General features: G+C 40.7%; 1 pseudogene; it reads left to right on the top strand.

Annotated features, from left to right (window-relative positions):
- Positions 1–1,442: 1,442 nt before the first annotated feature.
- On the top strand, positions 1,443–2,062 carry LOC123775840 (dynein light chain 1, cytoplasmic pseudogene; annotated as a pseudogene).
- Positions 2,063–16,811: the final 14,749 nt, after the last annotated feature.

Genomic DNA, 16,811 nt, shown 5'->3' on the forward strand with positions numbered 1-16,811 from the left:
CCACAGATAGAAACCGCAGGTAATTCAGGTTAAGTCATCAACCAATTACATGACTCTGGGCAAGTCACTTTATTTCCCTTTGCCCTTTGGTCCACCCCCCAGTTGGGCACTACATAGAAACTCCCTGAAAACCAGATGTTACATCAAAGCCAATATTTCCTGGAGGCCAGCCTTGCTGACTTCTTTGAAAAGCACTAAATTTAGAAGTAGCGTGCAAATAACACTGCTCAGATTAAACTCGCTTATTAGTGGTCCAGATGATAATCAAAGGCAAACAGATGGTCGCTTAATGAATGTTATTGGAAGGAAAGCATCTTTAAATATAGGATTTGTGTGAAAAGTTTGCTTTTTCTTACAAGTTATTTTGATGATTATGTTAGAATATTGGCATCTCTTTTTAGAATATAACCTTGTGGAGCCTCCTAGACATGTTGAGCAAGATCAAAGCTTTGGAGAGCCAATGAAAGGTTTCTCCAAGTCTAATAAGCAAAATTATGCAGTTAAAATGGAGATCAAAAGCTTCAAGAGAAAGCATATAGTTATCAAGAGCCAGAGTGTATATATTAAGGAATCAGAGATATCAAGTATACCTAGCTTTTTAGAAACCTGACATGTGAAACCAAATCTATACCACTGCCAGAACAGGGAATGGTGGTTTCTTTTACAAAAGATTTATAATAGGATTCACTGTGACCCAGAGAACCCTAACGTGTTTAAAACGGGATTTGATTTATTTGTTTTATTTCGGTTTTTGTTTTTTTTCCAATAAACATACCATCCTCCTTGCTCAGCAAAAATTCAGTTAGTGGTCATATCTCAATCCCTTCTATACAGAGGAAAGAATTACAAACTACATCCTAAAACAGGCAAGATAGCTTTCCACATTACAGCTGAAGACTTTGAACCAGCATCAACTCATGCTATTGACATAAAAAGTGTCAGGCACTTTCTACAGAAGAAATTTGTCAAAAAACAAGACAAAACAATACAAAACTACACACTTACCAGTCTCCACGGAGTACAACTAGGGTTGATAGAGGCACGACTCTACAGGTTACGTATCATTCACGATCCATTCAGGATACAGAAACCACACTAATTGAATAAAGAAAATATTCAACTAATTGAACATTGTAAGTATTCTTAACTAACTATAGAGTTATTAACTAGGTAGCTGAAGGAGAAAAAGAACTCTAAGTAATAGTGGGCTTTTAAGTGTTTACAACTAGCTCTCTCTTTGGGGAAACCTGGTTTGCAGCATTTGCCAATTTCCTTGGTGTAAATACTCCCACTGTGGTAGATTGGCAGATTTCCAGCTACCAACAGTTTAACAACTGACTTGCAAAATTCCTGAAAATTTAACAATAGGCTTTCACAAGCCAATATAGGCTGATTCCAGCACAGAGGTAGCAATTGCAGGAAAACAGCTAACAGGCTTAGGGATGAGAAACAAAAAGAGGCTGGAATTATTAAAATGTAGAAGTTTGGAGGGGTCCTGCAGAGCTGAAACAGAGATCTGAGGAGGGAGTGGCGCACAGCGGGTGCTGGTAAAAGAGCTGCTAGGAAGCCCACGGGCCTGAGAGCCTAAAACGGAGAGGCTTCTAAAAAGGTGTGGGGCAGCCTGCCTGAGCCTCGCCATCCACCAGGAGACCGTTTCCATGTGCCAGCTCCTGCTCCACGGTAACCACGGTAACTACATGCAACCAAAAGGCCACAATCAAAAATAGGGATATGTCGAAGGAGATGCAAACAGGACTCTGTGGAGTGTGCTACTCAGACACTGAAGAAATATAACAGAGAAGGACCCATTAAGAAGTTCGACAAAAGGTACAATCCCGCAGGACTCTGCATTGTAGGGAACTTCGGGAGTTCCCTGACCCATGAAACCAAACACATCTACTCCTACTTGGGCCAAGAGGCCGTTCTTCCATTCAAATCTGCCTATAAGCACGGACTATCCCACACACCCAGGGCTCCACGAAAAACAGGGACTGCGGCCAAAGTTCCAAATACCAAAGACGGAGATCTTCAGCCTTGCCGAAGGGAACGCCTCCATCTCTGAATCCTTATTGTGCGGCTTTAGTGCAGGGCATTCTCGTACTAACTTATGGTGGTTATTTGAAAATAGCAAAACAGGGGTGCCGGCGCAGCTCAGGTGGTTGGGCGTAGAACTCCTGATTTCCACTCAGGTCATGATCTCAGGGTCAGCTCTTGTGCTCAGGAGGGAGTCCGCTGGAGATCCTCTCCCTCTCCCTCTGCGCCCCCCGCCCCGCCACAGGCGTGCGCTCGCTCTCTAAAATAAATAAATCCTTAAAAAATGATTTAAAAATTTTTAAAAATTAGCAAAACAGCTTACATGTGTGTTTATTTTCTAGTCCGTATCTCTCTGGCCCGTGGTTTTTTTCTTCTCAAAGCCTCTTTCCAAAAAAAATAAATACATTAACAAAAGGAGGTGTGTCTGACGCTGCTAACTCCCAAGTGGAGCGCAGTATTTGGAAGCGTTGGAAAAAACACAAACTGGGCTCAATTCTGACTCCGGGAAGGAAGCGCGACCAGACACACAAAAGCCTCGCCAGAGCGCAGCTCACAGGAACAGGAAGCAGGGAGGAAGGAGCACGCCCCTTCCGCCTCCAGACCCGCAGTCTCCCACTAGCGCCCCCTCATGGAGGAACAACAGAGAGCTGCTCTCAAGAGGACTTCCCCAACCTTGCGGAGCTAAATCTAGAAAGGAGGGTTTGGAGCTGAGACACAGTCATAACCGGAAGAATGATGCTTTATCCTTGTATAACTCTCTACAATTTGAAAAGCTTTTTAAAAATGTATTTGAAATAATAACCACCATTTACTAGTGAGTATTTACAACCTGCCAGGAGTCATGCTAAATTCTATGCACAACATATCTCATTCCATTTTCACAATAATCTTATAAGATACCGTTAACCCCATTTTGTGTACAAAGAAACAGGAGTATAAAAAGATTAAGAGAGTTCCCACACATTACACAGGTTGATGGCAATTAAGTGGTTCTCAAACAAAAGTCCTCGGCCTTCATTTCATCATGCCATCTCTCAGCCCCAGGGTATCATTTTCAGTTAGGAAAGAAACCAAAATGTCAGCACCGACTTCATTTAAGGTATATTCAGGAAGATTTATATTCAAAGATTTATATTCTTAATGGGGTAGAGCAGAGATCGCATTAGTCCTAACAGTGCTTTTTCTCAGTCACTGCTTGGAAGAATTGTTGTGGTATGCAACAAATACTCCAATTAAGAGGTCTATCTATTAAAGCTGAAGGTCCCCTGGAAATAACAGAAACCATAACAATAGTGATCTAAACAATTCAGGCGTTTCATTTTTCTTATGTAAAATGAGTCCAGAGTCTGGCAGTCCAGGAATGATATAGTAACACTGTGATGTCTTCAAGGATCTGGGTTCTTTCTAATATCCTACTCCATCATTCTTCCTTTGTAGGTGTCCTCCATTCTGCTGCATCACTGTGACAAAACTGTTCCTTCATATCTAATGTTGAGTCTGTGTCCGAGTTAAAAAGAGGGTAGAGACAAAGGGCAACTAATTCTGTTCCTTTACAAGAATTTTCGCAGATGCCCCTCCCAAGAACTTCTGCTTACATTTCATTGTCCAGAACCATGTGCCATGGCTACTTACAGCTGAAAGGGAGGTTGGGAAATGCCTTTTGTAGCTAGGCATATTTCCACACAATAAAATAGAGGTTCATTGAGTTTGGAAAAAAAAAAAAGAAAAGAAAAGAAAAGAAAGAAAGGCTGGATATTGGTTTGGCCATTATGCACATGAATCACAAAAGGTAAATAGGATTGGTAGGATCAACAGCTTATCTCTCCTTAACCTACTTACCTATCTCTTCTTTTTCCCAACATCTTCACTTTTCATTGATTCTGTGACCCAGATTTCACAAAGCAGCCTTGGTTGCAAGTGTTCATCCCTTTGTCCATATAAATTCCCTCGTGCTTGCCAGCCTTATGTCCTGACTTTGGTTTGGAAAATGTGTCAATACAAACAACTTACTTCTTTCTGTCATAGTATTTTTTTCTTTTTTTTTTTTTAATTTAAATTCAACCTAGTTAACATATAGCATATTATTAGTCTCAGGGGTAGGATTTAGTGATTCATCAGTCCCATATTACACCCTGTTGTGCTCATAACATCAAGCGCCCTCTTTAATGCCCATCGCCCACTTACCCCATCCCCACACCCACCTCCCCTCCAGCAACCCTCAGTTTGTTTCCTAGAGTTGAGTCTCTTATGATTTGCCTCCCTCTCTATTTTCATCTTATTTTTCCTTCCCTTCCTCTATGTTCATCTGTTTTGTTTCTTAAATTCTACGTATGAGTGAAATTATATGGTATTTGTCTTTCTCTGACTGACTTATTTCACTTAGCATAATACCCTCTAGCTCCATCCATGTCATTGCAAATGGCAAGATTTCATTCTTTTTGATGGCTTAGTAATATCCCATTATCTATCTATCTATCTATCTATCTATCTATCTATCTATCTCTATATATGCATACCTCATCTTCTTTATCCATTCATCTGTCGATGGACATGTGGGCTTTTTCCATATTTTGGCTATTGTAGACATTGCTGCTATAAACATTGGGGTGCATGTGCCCTTTCAAATCACTATGTTTGTATCCTTTGGATAAATACCTAATTGTGCAAGTGCTGGGTCATAGGGTAGCTCTATTTTTAACTTTTTGAGGAACCTCCATATTGTTTTCCAGAGTGGTTGCACCAGTTTGCATTCCCACCAACAGTGTAAGAGGGTTGCCCTTTCTCCACATCCTTGCTAATATCTGTTGTTTCCTGAGTTGTCAATTTTAGCCATTCTGACTAGTGTGAGGTGGTATCTCATTGTGGTTTTGACTTGTATTTCCCTGAAGCAGAGTAATGTTGTTACATTCTTTAACAACCCTTCAGTTTCTCTTATCTCTCAATTTAGGCACAGCTGACACTGAACCTAAAGTCCCCAGAAGTCTTTCTTTCTTTCTTCTCTTTCTTTCTCTCTTTTTTGCTTTTGTTTTTGTTTACCATTTTGCCAAACGTCTGTCCTTTTCAGTAATTCAATTTAACACTCTTGAGGATTTGTGACCATTGCTGGACCATACTGATACATCAAGAGGGCATATTACACATATCATACAGAATGATATTTTCCTTCAAAAGAGTATATGCTCTCCTTCCCATTTAAGGCAATTCTGAATTTGAAGAGTGAGGGTTAAGAGATCCTACGAGTTTAGCCTATGAGCTACTTATCTCTCCCTCACCTTTCTTCATAGTACCTTAACCATAATAAACAAAACCTTACACAATAGGTAGGTTTCAAGAAGATGGGAAGTATTCCAAGTAGGCACAGCACCCAGCAGATCCTTTCTTGTTTCTCTCCCTTTCTCTCCAAGAGATCATGGTCATGAGAATCAATAGTGCCAAAGACTTACTAGGAAGATGAGTGAGGTAAAAGACAGTTGAAACATCATAATTTCTTTGCAGTATCTTAGCTTTCATTTTACCAGATTGTTGTAAGGTGTTGATCTCTGTGTGCATGTATGTGTATGTGTGTGTACACACACTTAATTCTACACACCTATACCACCACAGCAGGCCCTTATGTCTTTTTTTCCCTTTTTTCTCCTCTGTTTTTTTAACAGAATTTTTTAAGAACAATTTTAGATTTACAGAGAAATTGAGCAAATGGTACAACATTCCCATGTTCCCACAGACCCTCCCTAACACACAGTATACCCTATTATTAACATCTTACATTAATGTGGTACCTTTGTTACAATTAATGAGCCAATATCTATACATCATTATTAAACAAAATCCATAGTTTATTAAGATTTCCTTAGTTTTTACCTAATGTCCTTTTGCCGTTACAGGATCCTATCTAGGATACTGCACTCAATACATTTATTTATCACGTCCCTGTAACCTCTTCTTGGCTGTAACAGTTTCTCAGACTTTCTTTGTTTTTATGACCTACACAGTTTTGAGTAGTACTGATCAGGTGTCTTGCAGGATGCCCCAAACATTTGTCTGATATTGTTCGCATGTTTAGGCTGGAGTTATGGATTTGAGGGAGGAAGATTACAGAGGTTAAGGGCCCTTTTCACCACATCATATCAAGGGTATATACCATCAATGTAATTATTGTTGATGTCAAGCTTGATCAGCTGGCTGAAGTAGTGTTTGTCAGGTTTGTTCTCTACAAAGTTACTTTTTCCACCATTCTATACTGTCTATATTTTGTAAAGAAGCCAGTGGGTGCAGCCGACACTTAAAGAGTGAGAAGTCATGCTTCCCTTCTTTAGGGTGGAGCATCTACACAACTGTTTGGATGTTTTCTGCATTGGGGATTTGTCTCTTCTTCCTCATTTATTTATTTGATCATTCATCTATGTCAGTGTACATTCATGGATATTTATTGTATACCTTGGGTTATAATCCAATATTACTTTTATTCTTTAATTAAATTATTTAAAATTAAATTATTTAAAATTATTAAAATTAAATTTATTTGATTTAAATTGTTCCAGCTTTGGCTATTGACATTTCTTTCCATTGCCTCCTGTGCCCCAGTGACATATATCTTTCAATGTGGGGGGTTTTTTTTGGGGGGTGGGTTGGCTCTTCCTTACTTTTGGGTACTATAAGATGCACCAGGCTCATCTTCTTTATTTCCTGCCCCAGTCCTAGAATCAAAGATTTCCCCTGTTGTATTTTCATTTTTACTATCAATTCTAGTTCCTGCAACAACTGAGAGAAATAGTTTCTTATCAGCAATTAGCTCTGGCAGGCAACCCCAAAGCAGCGTGGGCAGTGGAAGGAACGATGAGAAGCAATCCTGTCCCCATCCTCATCCCTTGTCATAGAGTGGAGCCCTGGGCAGCTATTCCAGAGGACTAGCTGTGAAGAAATAGCCTCCAGCCCACAAAAGCAGCCTGGCAGAGAAACTGACCTGTCAAGGGGGCTCCCATATAGCCAGAACCTGGCTCAGGTGGTATCACCAGCTCCTAGCCTGCTGGCTGCCATTGAGTATTTATAATAGGAGTGAATATTTGAGTGACATATAAATGCACTGGCTCATCAGAAATGGGATATGTGGTGGCATCTTTTAATATAATTAAAAGAGCTGAACATGTCCTGGGCCAAAGGGTAGGGCATGGGGGATTTTTGTTCAATGAAGAGGCATGAGGTGCCTGTTTCCTTTAGCTTCCACCAAAGAGATGAGAAGCAGACAACAAAATAAGTTCAAAGGATGCAGATCCCTAAGGAATAGAAGGAAGAAGCTGTTTCACATCTTCCTTTCCATGTAGTTCCCAGGAAGTGAGTCCTAATTTCAGACTGCCAAAGAGGAAAGTCTGCAGGAGGAAGTCAATGCCTGGACCCTCTCAGAGCATCCCTAGAGTGGATGTTTTCCTTCTAGAAGAGCCTCTGCTCTGTTTCCTGCAGGGAAACACCTTTGCCTCTCACTTTGCAAAGATAGAACACCAATGCAGAACATCTGTGTCCTTCTGAGATGGTCCAAACTCTGGTGTCAAAAAAGAGAAGGATGAAAGGAGACCAGGGAAAATATGTGGTGAAGATGGAAACACCCACAAGACCCTCAAGATATCTGGGTACTCTTGTGAGAGTTGCCAGTGTGTTGCAAAATGGCTAGTGGGTCTTTCAATGTAGGAGTATCCAGTAGGAAACCCTGACTGCCATTTCCTGAATGCACTAGAAGTATGTTGGAGGGGCCATCTTGCAGAGAAGGGGACCCAGCAAATTGTGTGCTCCTGAAGGCATCAATAAATGGAAGGAGGGAAAGAGATCCAAGACACATGGCTGGAGTTTCCCTTCTGATGGTTCGCAGAGGCTGCTTCTTCCAGAAGCTCTCCTTGGTCCATGGGCTGGCCTGGGCTGGGCATCTCTGAACTCCTAAGGCTGTGAACTCTCATCCACTTATCAACAAATATTTGCTCAGCTCCTAATATGAGTCAAGCACTGCACTGGGTACTAGGGATAAGGCAATGAATTATACTCTAAGATCTCAAAACTTACATACCAGGGCATGGGAAAGCAGGGTGGGGATCACAACATATCAGGTTGTAATTACAATACCTTTGCCATGATAGATGACAACAGACAAGACAAAATAAGAATAATTGCCCAGGCTAGGAGGCAAAGGAAGGCAGTGTGGATAAGGAAGAACCCAAGCAGAATCTTAAGGGATGACAATCAATCCTCCAATTATACTCCTTGACCTTTCCTCATATTATCTATTATAATATTATCACATTCTTCTCTTTCTTTTACTCAGTTATTTTTCCTTTTTAACTTTTGTTATAGACATTCTTTTGACTTGCTCACTATATCAACCAGGCTTCCACCAGAAAAACAGAACCAATAGGATATATAAAGACAACGGGATATGTAGAGCTATAGAGAGAAAAAGATAAAGAGAGAGATTTCTTGCAAGGAATTGGCTTACACAGTTGTAGGGCTGGCTAGGCAAGTCCAAAATCCTCCAGACAGGCTGTGAACAAGGGCATGCTGGATACTCTCCTATAGGAGCTGACACTTGCAAGCCCACCAGTAGAATTTCTTCTTCCTCCAGGAAACCTCAATTCTGTTCATGGGGACTTTCAATGAGTTGGATCAGGCCCACCCAGATTTTTCAGGATAATCTCTTACTTAGTGTCAACTGATTATAGATGTTAACCATCTACCAAATACCTTCCCGGCAACACGCAGAAGAGTATTTGATTGACTAAGTGGGGATCACAGCCTAGCCAAGTTGACATACATATAACTGACCATCTACTCACCTCTCTCTTTCTACCATCTGCCCTGAAGTCACCATTCACAGGAGAACACAATGAGATGGATTCCTCCAGGACCTCCACAATGTGGTAGACCTGCCTCTTCAATGGTTCCGCAGCTCTCCTGCCCCACCACTCCTGACTACATGGAGACTTTGCCTGGACACTGGTCTGGACATAGTTTCCTGGCTAGGCACACCTAAGGCACAGATCCTCACTGAACATTTCCTGGATAAACAAACAGGACTATTATAATACATGTGAAAGGGGAAAGGATGCCACATAATCATTTAGAAAGCTGGTAAATGCAAGGCACATTACTTTAGAAATTAAAGAAAGTTGAAAATATGGGAGCTTTGGACACCCCAAAACCCAAAAAGAACTTCCATTCCTAACCCTTCTTTCCTTTCTCTTTTATCAAAATGTGTAGAACAGAAATTAAGTGCTCAGTCCCCGCAGTCAAGAGATTTGAAGTCTAGATTATGTAACCTTTGGCCATTTCGTAACTACTGTGAATCTCAGTTTCTTCACCTATAGCATAGGAAAATAATTGATCTTACCTCAGAGAGTTGTTATGAGGATAAAATGAGAAAAAATACATGCAAAAGCACTAAGAAAAAGCAAGCATATTATAAAGGTTTTTTTTAAGTTAGCTATTATTATCATTAAGTACCTACTACGTGCCAGATAGAGTAGGGAATACTGAGATTAGTAAGATCCTTGACTATGGGGACCATAAAATCTGATGAGAAATGTCAGACATATAAGCAATTCAATACACTGAAAATTCCATAGATGAGTAAGCAGAGAAAGAAAGAAATATTCCAGCCTGGGGATTAGAAAGACTTCACAGCAAAAATTCCAAATGAGCTGGCCTTCCAAGGACCGGTAATGCCTTCATGAACAGAAAAGCAGGGAAGGACATTGCAAGCATAAGGAATAGCATGTGTGAAGGGCAGAACAGTGGAAAAGCACAGTGTGCCTAGAAAAGAGCAAGAAGTCCAGTGTAAATGGAGCATAGGAGATGTGTGGTAGGGGGAGGAGAAGGAGGTGAATTAGAGGAGGTCGAAAAGTGGGAGGATGGCAACAAATGAAGCCATCTGATGAAGACCGATATGGTGTGCTGAAGAGTTTGGCCTCTATCCTGGAGGCAGTTGGAGGCAGACTTCCAACTCTGCTTTTGGCCACAGAGCAATTGTACTGTAAATTGATAAAGCAGCATTTGTATTTACTCGTCTACAAGCCAGACATAGCAAATGCACAGATCCCCATGGATATATTCCTTGCCAGGATCTTCAGTAATCAGGGCAGAGAAGGGACAGGGGGATTACACATACCAAAAACAAGTCAACCATGGCACCCAACCCAGCCCATCACCTTACATCACCACATGGCTGAACTTACAGAGGATCTGGGGAGGAAGAAAATTCTCTTAGCTGAAACAAAGGGACAGATCTCTAAATATTTCTCTCTTTCCTCTTCCTTCCACAGTTCTGGACCATTTTACCCAGTTGACTACTTGCTCCTCCTTTCAGCACTTGCTTCTCTTGGCTTCTAGGACACCTCATTCTCCTGGTTGTCTTCCTGCCTCCTGGGATGCTCCTTCTCAGTCTCTTTTGCTAGTTCTTCATGTTGGAGCCCCAGGTTTCAATCTTTGGACCTCTTTCCCATCTTCACTCATTCCCTAGGTGCTCTCATGCAAACATATTACTTTAAATACCATCAATATGCTGACAATTTCCAAATTTATATCTCCAGCTCAGACCTCTCACTTGGATTCCAGACTCTGTGTTTGGTTGCCTGCTCAATATTTCTACTTGAGATGTCAGGCATCTCAAACTTAAGATGGATAAAAACTAAACTTTTGGTCTTCCAAGCCACATCTGTTCAGTCAATATAAATCACATGAATCCTTTTAACGTATAAATCTTATCACCTCATTCTTCAGCTCAAACCTGTCCAAAAGCTCCTCTGTTTACTCACAGAGTAAATGCCAAAGTCCTTAAGTTCTCCTACAAAGTCTTTAACTATCGAATTCCCTCTCCTTTACCCGCCTGACATTGATCTCCTGTTACTCTCCACTTTAATTCTTCTACTCCAGCCACACTGGCTTCCTTGCTTTTTCTCAAATACATCAAATACACGGTAGCCTCAGAGCCTTTACACTTGCTGCCCCCTCTGCCCAGGATGCTCTTTACCCAGATGATCGACGTTCAGATGTCATTTTCTCAGTAAAGTCTTTCCCAACCACATTATTTAAAGTGCTAACTCAGGACACCTGGGTGGATCAGTCAGTTAAGCACCCAACTCTTGATTTCAGATCAGGTCATGATCTCAGGATTGTGAGATCGAGCCCTGTGTCAGACTCAGTGCTGGGTGTGGGGCCTCCTTGGGATTCTCTCACTCCCTCTCTTTCGCTCTCTCTCCCGCTCTAAAAAAACATAAATAAATAAAATAAAATGATAACTTCACCACCATCAATACCCCTTCCAGCACCCCCTATCTCCTCTGCTTCACTTTCTCCATGGAACTAGTCAACATCTAATCGGGCGTCTCACATACTTTTTACTTATTAATTTACTGTTGTTTTTCTGTCTCTTGTTCTCCCAGCACTAGACTGTAACAACACGAAAGGATTTTTTCTGTTTTGTTCACTGCCATATCCCTACTGTATAAAACAGAGCCTGGCACAAAGGAAGTCAATAAATATTTTCAAAATCAATGAATTAATCTAGGGAGAAAGCAATGGATTTAGAGCTTGAAGATGTAGGTTTGAATCTAGACTCTATGACTTATTTTTTCTACTTTCATCAAATGACTTATCCTCTTGGCCTCAAGTTCCTCATCTGCAAATCGGGGGTGATAATCTGTTTCACATGTATGTAGCAAATACTAATTAAGATTATGCATAAAAACAATATAGTGGGCACTCAACAAATGATTATATTCTCACTTACCTTATTTAATTTTTCTGACAAATCAAAAAGCCAACCCTGTAATAGAATAGAGCTTCATCCACTGCTAGCAGTTCTTTAAAAAGTATGATTTGTAAAATCTACATTGTATAATGTATACATTTGTTTCCATACTACATATTAACTCCTCAAACCAATAGGAAGTTAGGTTCCAGATATATTTTGTTAATTAGAATAATAAGATAAAGTAACAGGTTGCCTGTTTTATGTCAGATATTCATTCACAAAAACATGTATTTCACAAACATTTATTAAGTACCCACTATGTGCAAACACTGTTCTAGGACCAGAAAACAGATCAGTGAACAAGGCAAAGTCTCTGATTTCATAGCATGCATCCTCTAGTGGGGGAAGAAATGAACAAATATATTTAAATAGTAATGTGTTACAAAGGAAAAACAGTAAAAGGGGCAGAGAGTGATACTGAAGACAACGATGCTATTTTTATGGGATGGTCTGAGCAGGTGAAGTTCGATCAGAAGCTGAATGAAATAAGGGACCAAACTATAGGCATACCTGGGGAAAGAATGTACCACGCATAGGAAACGGTAAAGAGAAAAGGCCTGAGGTAGAAGCAAGTTTGCTATGTTCAAGAAACAAAAAAGAAGTCATTGTGGCCATAGCTGTGCAAGCAAGGGGGAGAATAGTCAGAAACGATGTGACAGATTACCTAGGGACCAGAGCATGTAAGGAGTTACAGGCACGAGCTTAACCACTAGCCATTAACCTTTAAGTGGTGGGATATATTTTACAATTATGTGGCTGGTGCTTGGATAATATTTTGGCATATCCCACCCAGTTTTCTTTTTCTAGGAATTTAGTAATGCTTTCTTTTGTTTATTATTGTAATCCTACTATAAATACAGACTTGAAGCTTCTTTTTATACTTAATGTATCACAAATTTAGCACAGACTTAAGCATTCGTCCAACATATATATTTCATGGTTGTATGATGCATCACTATGTTTGTGTACTGCAATTTAATTAATCATTCTTCACTGAAGGTGTTTTTTATATTTCACTATTGTACATAATGCTCAGACTTGGTTTAAGATGGTGGATCAGGTTAGCTTTTCCCCCCACCCTGCCCCAAATCTCTAGAAATGACAGATGAAATATATGGGAAGAAGAGGGGAAAAGGAAGAGGAGAAAGTGGGGATGAAGAAGAGCAGTGGGGATAAAAATGGAGAAGAAAAAGAAAAGGATGAAGAAATAATTTTGTGGGGTGCCTGGGTGGCTCAGTCATTAAGCGTCTGCCTTCAGCTCAGGTCATGATCCCAGAGTCCTGGGATCAAGCCCTGCATCAGGCTCCCTGCTCAGTGGTGAGTCTGTGTCTCCCTCTCCCTCTCCCCCTGCTTGTGTTCCCTCGATCACTGTGTCTCTCTCTGTGTCAAATAAATAAATAAATAAACAAACAAACAAAATTTTTAAAAAGAAATAATTTTGTTATCTGTGGACCAGAAGTAAGCATGTCATCGGTGGACCAGAAATTTGGAGGAATCACTAAAAGATAAAAAACAAAGGGATCCGATGAACGTACGAAATCACAACACAAAATATACTCAGAAGAATGTTGTGAAAGTCCTACCAGTGTTCTAGGCCAGATAATTAGTACAAGGATCAGGAGAAGCCCTTTAGCTCCCATCAGGGTGTTAGTTGGGCAACTGTAATCAGAGCTGCTATGCAAGTCAACCCTTCTCTGTGCTTCTTCATAATGAGAAATGAACAGTAGACTCACTGCTCTGGTCTACAGACATGCTTGTGATGGAGAGTTAAGACAGTGCCCAGGCAGCTAGCTCCACCCAAGCCCCCATATCCACAAGTCCAGCATACCCTGCCTGTATACGCATCTTGCCTTTCACCCATAATCACCAAATTCTGTACCCGAAATTATCATTCACACTGAAGCACTGAGGATTTCTCAAACACAAAGATGAACAGCCAGCAAGGGTCTCTAAACATCACTAACTCAACAAAAGAGAGGGGAAAACAGTTCTGGAACAGCAGAATCTCTGAAAATCTGCTCCTCCATGAACGCAGTCAGCACACTGGCAAATATTATCTAAATTAACATTTTCAGAACTCTGAAAATTACCAAAAGGCTTGAAACAACCCAAGGAGTGTTTATTAAAGAAAAATGACTGGTTTTCAGTAAGAACAATAAGTGTTATGGTGCTTTAACTTAACCCTATTCCCATCCTCGCTCCCGAGCTCCAGAGTGGGCTTGAAAACCAACAGCCCTGCAACTATAATACTTACGAAAAACAGCATCTCACAGCTAACGGAAGGGGTGGAATATACTTGAAATCCCCCCAAAATCTCCATTACAAGAGAATTATCATTATTTGAGCCGTCTGGCAGCTCCCTGGCGTTCTAACAGCGTACTCTTCAATTCTGCATATCTGTTTGGCACACACTAATCATAGGGCCAACTATCAGCCACATGTTTATCTCTCTCCTGCATGTCGGCTTCCTTGAAATGTACCTTTCATGTGCAGATCCGAGCCTGTGTCCCTACCCACCTTCTTATCTGATTCTCACTCACCAAGCCAACATTTCCCCTGCCCTAAATCGTCTTAAGGCCAGTTACCAGGCAACTAGAGATCACACCTATAGCCCGAAGTATGCCAGAATTATTCAAACTGGCCAATTCTAAACTGTTTATTTTGCCTTGCCTTGCCTTCAGACACTTTTCCAATGAAGACATACAAATGGCTAACAGACACATGAAAAAATGTTCAAAATCATGAGCCATCAGGGAAATTCAAATCAAAACCACATTGAGATACCACCTTATGCCAGTTAGAATGGCAAAAATTGACAAGGCAGCAAACAACAAATGTTGGAGAGGATGTGGAGAAAGGGGATGCCTCCTACATTGTTGGTGGGAATGCAAGTTGGTACAGCCACTTTGGAAAACAGTGTGGAGGTCCCTTAAAAAGTTAAAAATTGAGCTACCCTATGATCCAGCCATTGCACTACTGGGATTTACCCCAAAGATACAGACGTAGTGCAGAGAAGAGCCATATGCACCCCAATGTTCATAGCAGCACTGTCCACAATAGCCAAACTGTGGAAGGAGCCAAGATGCCCTTCAACAGATGACTGGATTAAGAAGATGTGGTCCATATATACAATGGAATATCACTCAGCCATCAGAAAGAATGATTACCCAACATTTGCAGCAACATGGACGGGACTGTAAGAGATTATGCTAAGTGAAATAAGTCAAGCAGAGAAAGACAATTATCATATGGTTTCACTCATCTATGGAACATAAGAAATAGCAGGGAGATCGGTAGGAGAAGGAAGGGAAGAATGAAGGGGGGGTAAACAGAGGGGGAATGAACCATGAGAGACTGTGGACTCTGGGAAACAAACTGAGGGCTTCAGAAGGGAGGGGGGTGGGGGAATGGGATAGGCTGGTGATGGGTAGTAAGGAGGGCACATATTGCATGGAGCACTGGGTGTTATAAGCAAATAATGAATCATGGAACACTACATCAAAAACTAAGGATGTACTGTATATGACTAACATAACATAATAAAAAATTATTAAAAAAAAAAGAAAGAAAGAAACCTTAATGAATGTTCCAGCTGAGGCCTTTCCCGCATTCCTGCTTCTACCTAACCAACCCTGGTATTTCCCCTGTGGCTCTACCTGGTGTGGTGGGTCCCCTTCTACCAAGAAATGTAAGTAAGAATTTCTTCTTTCAGTGGCATTGGCCTCTGCGTGCCATCATTCAGTCATATCGCTATGAATTAAATCCCAGGTATAATTTTAAAACACCTAGAAATCCCCACTCATAGGACTTATCTTTACTTGACCTGACTCAGGAGCTCAATCAATGTGAACAGCCTTTTCTACAGGGCACTTACTGAAAAAAAAAAAATCAGTGGTAATTATTTAATATTACAGCTGCCTGAGTTAGGATTAACAGCTGTGGCAAATAAGAAACTAAATTTTAAAAACTTCAATATATATATATATATATATATATATATATATTTTTTTTTTTTTTTAAAGCTAAGTAATGAGATGTCCATAGAAGGCTTTGAAAACTTTCACATATTTCTGGGAATCTAGAAGGCAAAGCGTGTGCACGGTACAGTGTGCATGCCCAGGAAAAGACCTGAGAAGGCCCTTATCTCTGACCTTTGACTGAGCTTGAGACTCTATGAAGTAGGAAGTGAAGGTTGAGGCAGAGCTGTAACCACCAGAATGTGGAAACTGTGCCAAACGTGCACACAGAACCCTTTGGCAAAGGCAGGGAGAATTATTGGTTCAAAGCGTTCAAGGAAATGCCTGTCTAATCTTCAGCTGGCCACTAAGCTAACTGAGCAGAGACTTCAGTGGCCACACATGACAAAAAACAGTGACTTTACAGAATTAGTTCAGAAAAATTGCTACAACAACAAACTCCAACAATAACAAAGATAAACAACACAAGCCATGAGGAAGGGGAAAATCTGGTTTCCAGAATTGCCACGTTAATTATTTTAAATGTCCAATTTTCAATAGAAAATTGTGAGACATCAAAAGAAACAGGAAAGTATGGCCATACACACACACACACACACACACACACACACACACACACAGTTAGTAGAAACTATTTCTGAGGAAGTCTAAACATTAGATTTGCCAGACAAAAATTTTAAAGCAGCTGTGTTGAGTGTCCCCAAGACCACTCTCTGGCTCATGATTCACTAGAGGGACTCAGAGAACTCAGAAAAGCTGTTACACTCATGATCACTTCTTATTACAGAAAAACGATAGAGATTAAAATCAGGGATGGAAAAAACACATAGGTCAGCATCCAGGAGAGACAAGTTTCCAGTTGTCTTCCCCCGGTGGGATCACATGGACAATGCTTAACTGTCCCAACAATGACTTTGGCAACACATACTGTGTATTGCCCATCAGTGAGCTCGCCCAAGTTTTAGAGTCCAAGGCTTTTTCTGGGAATCATTCATGTCATCTGAATAAAT

This window comes from Ursus americanus, chromosome 8 (genome assembly GCF_024610735.1).
Source record: "Ursus americanus isolate L20-20 chromosome 8, mUrsAme1.1.p, whole genome shotgun sequence".
NCBI lineage: Eukaryota > Metazoa > Chordata > Mammalia > Carnivora > Ursidae > Ursus > Ursus americanus.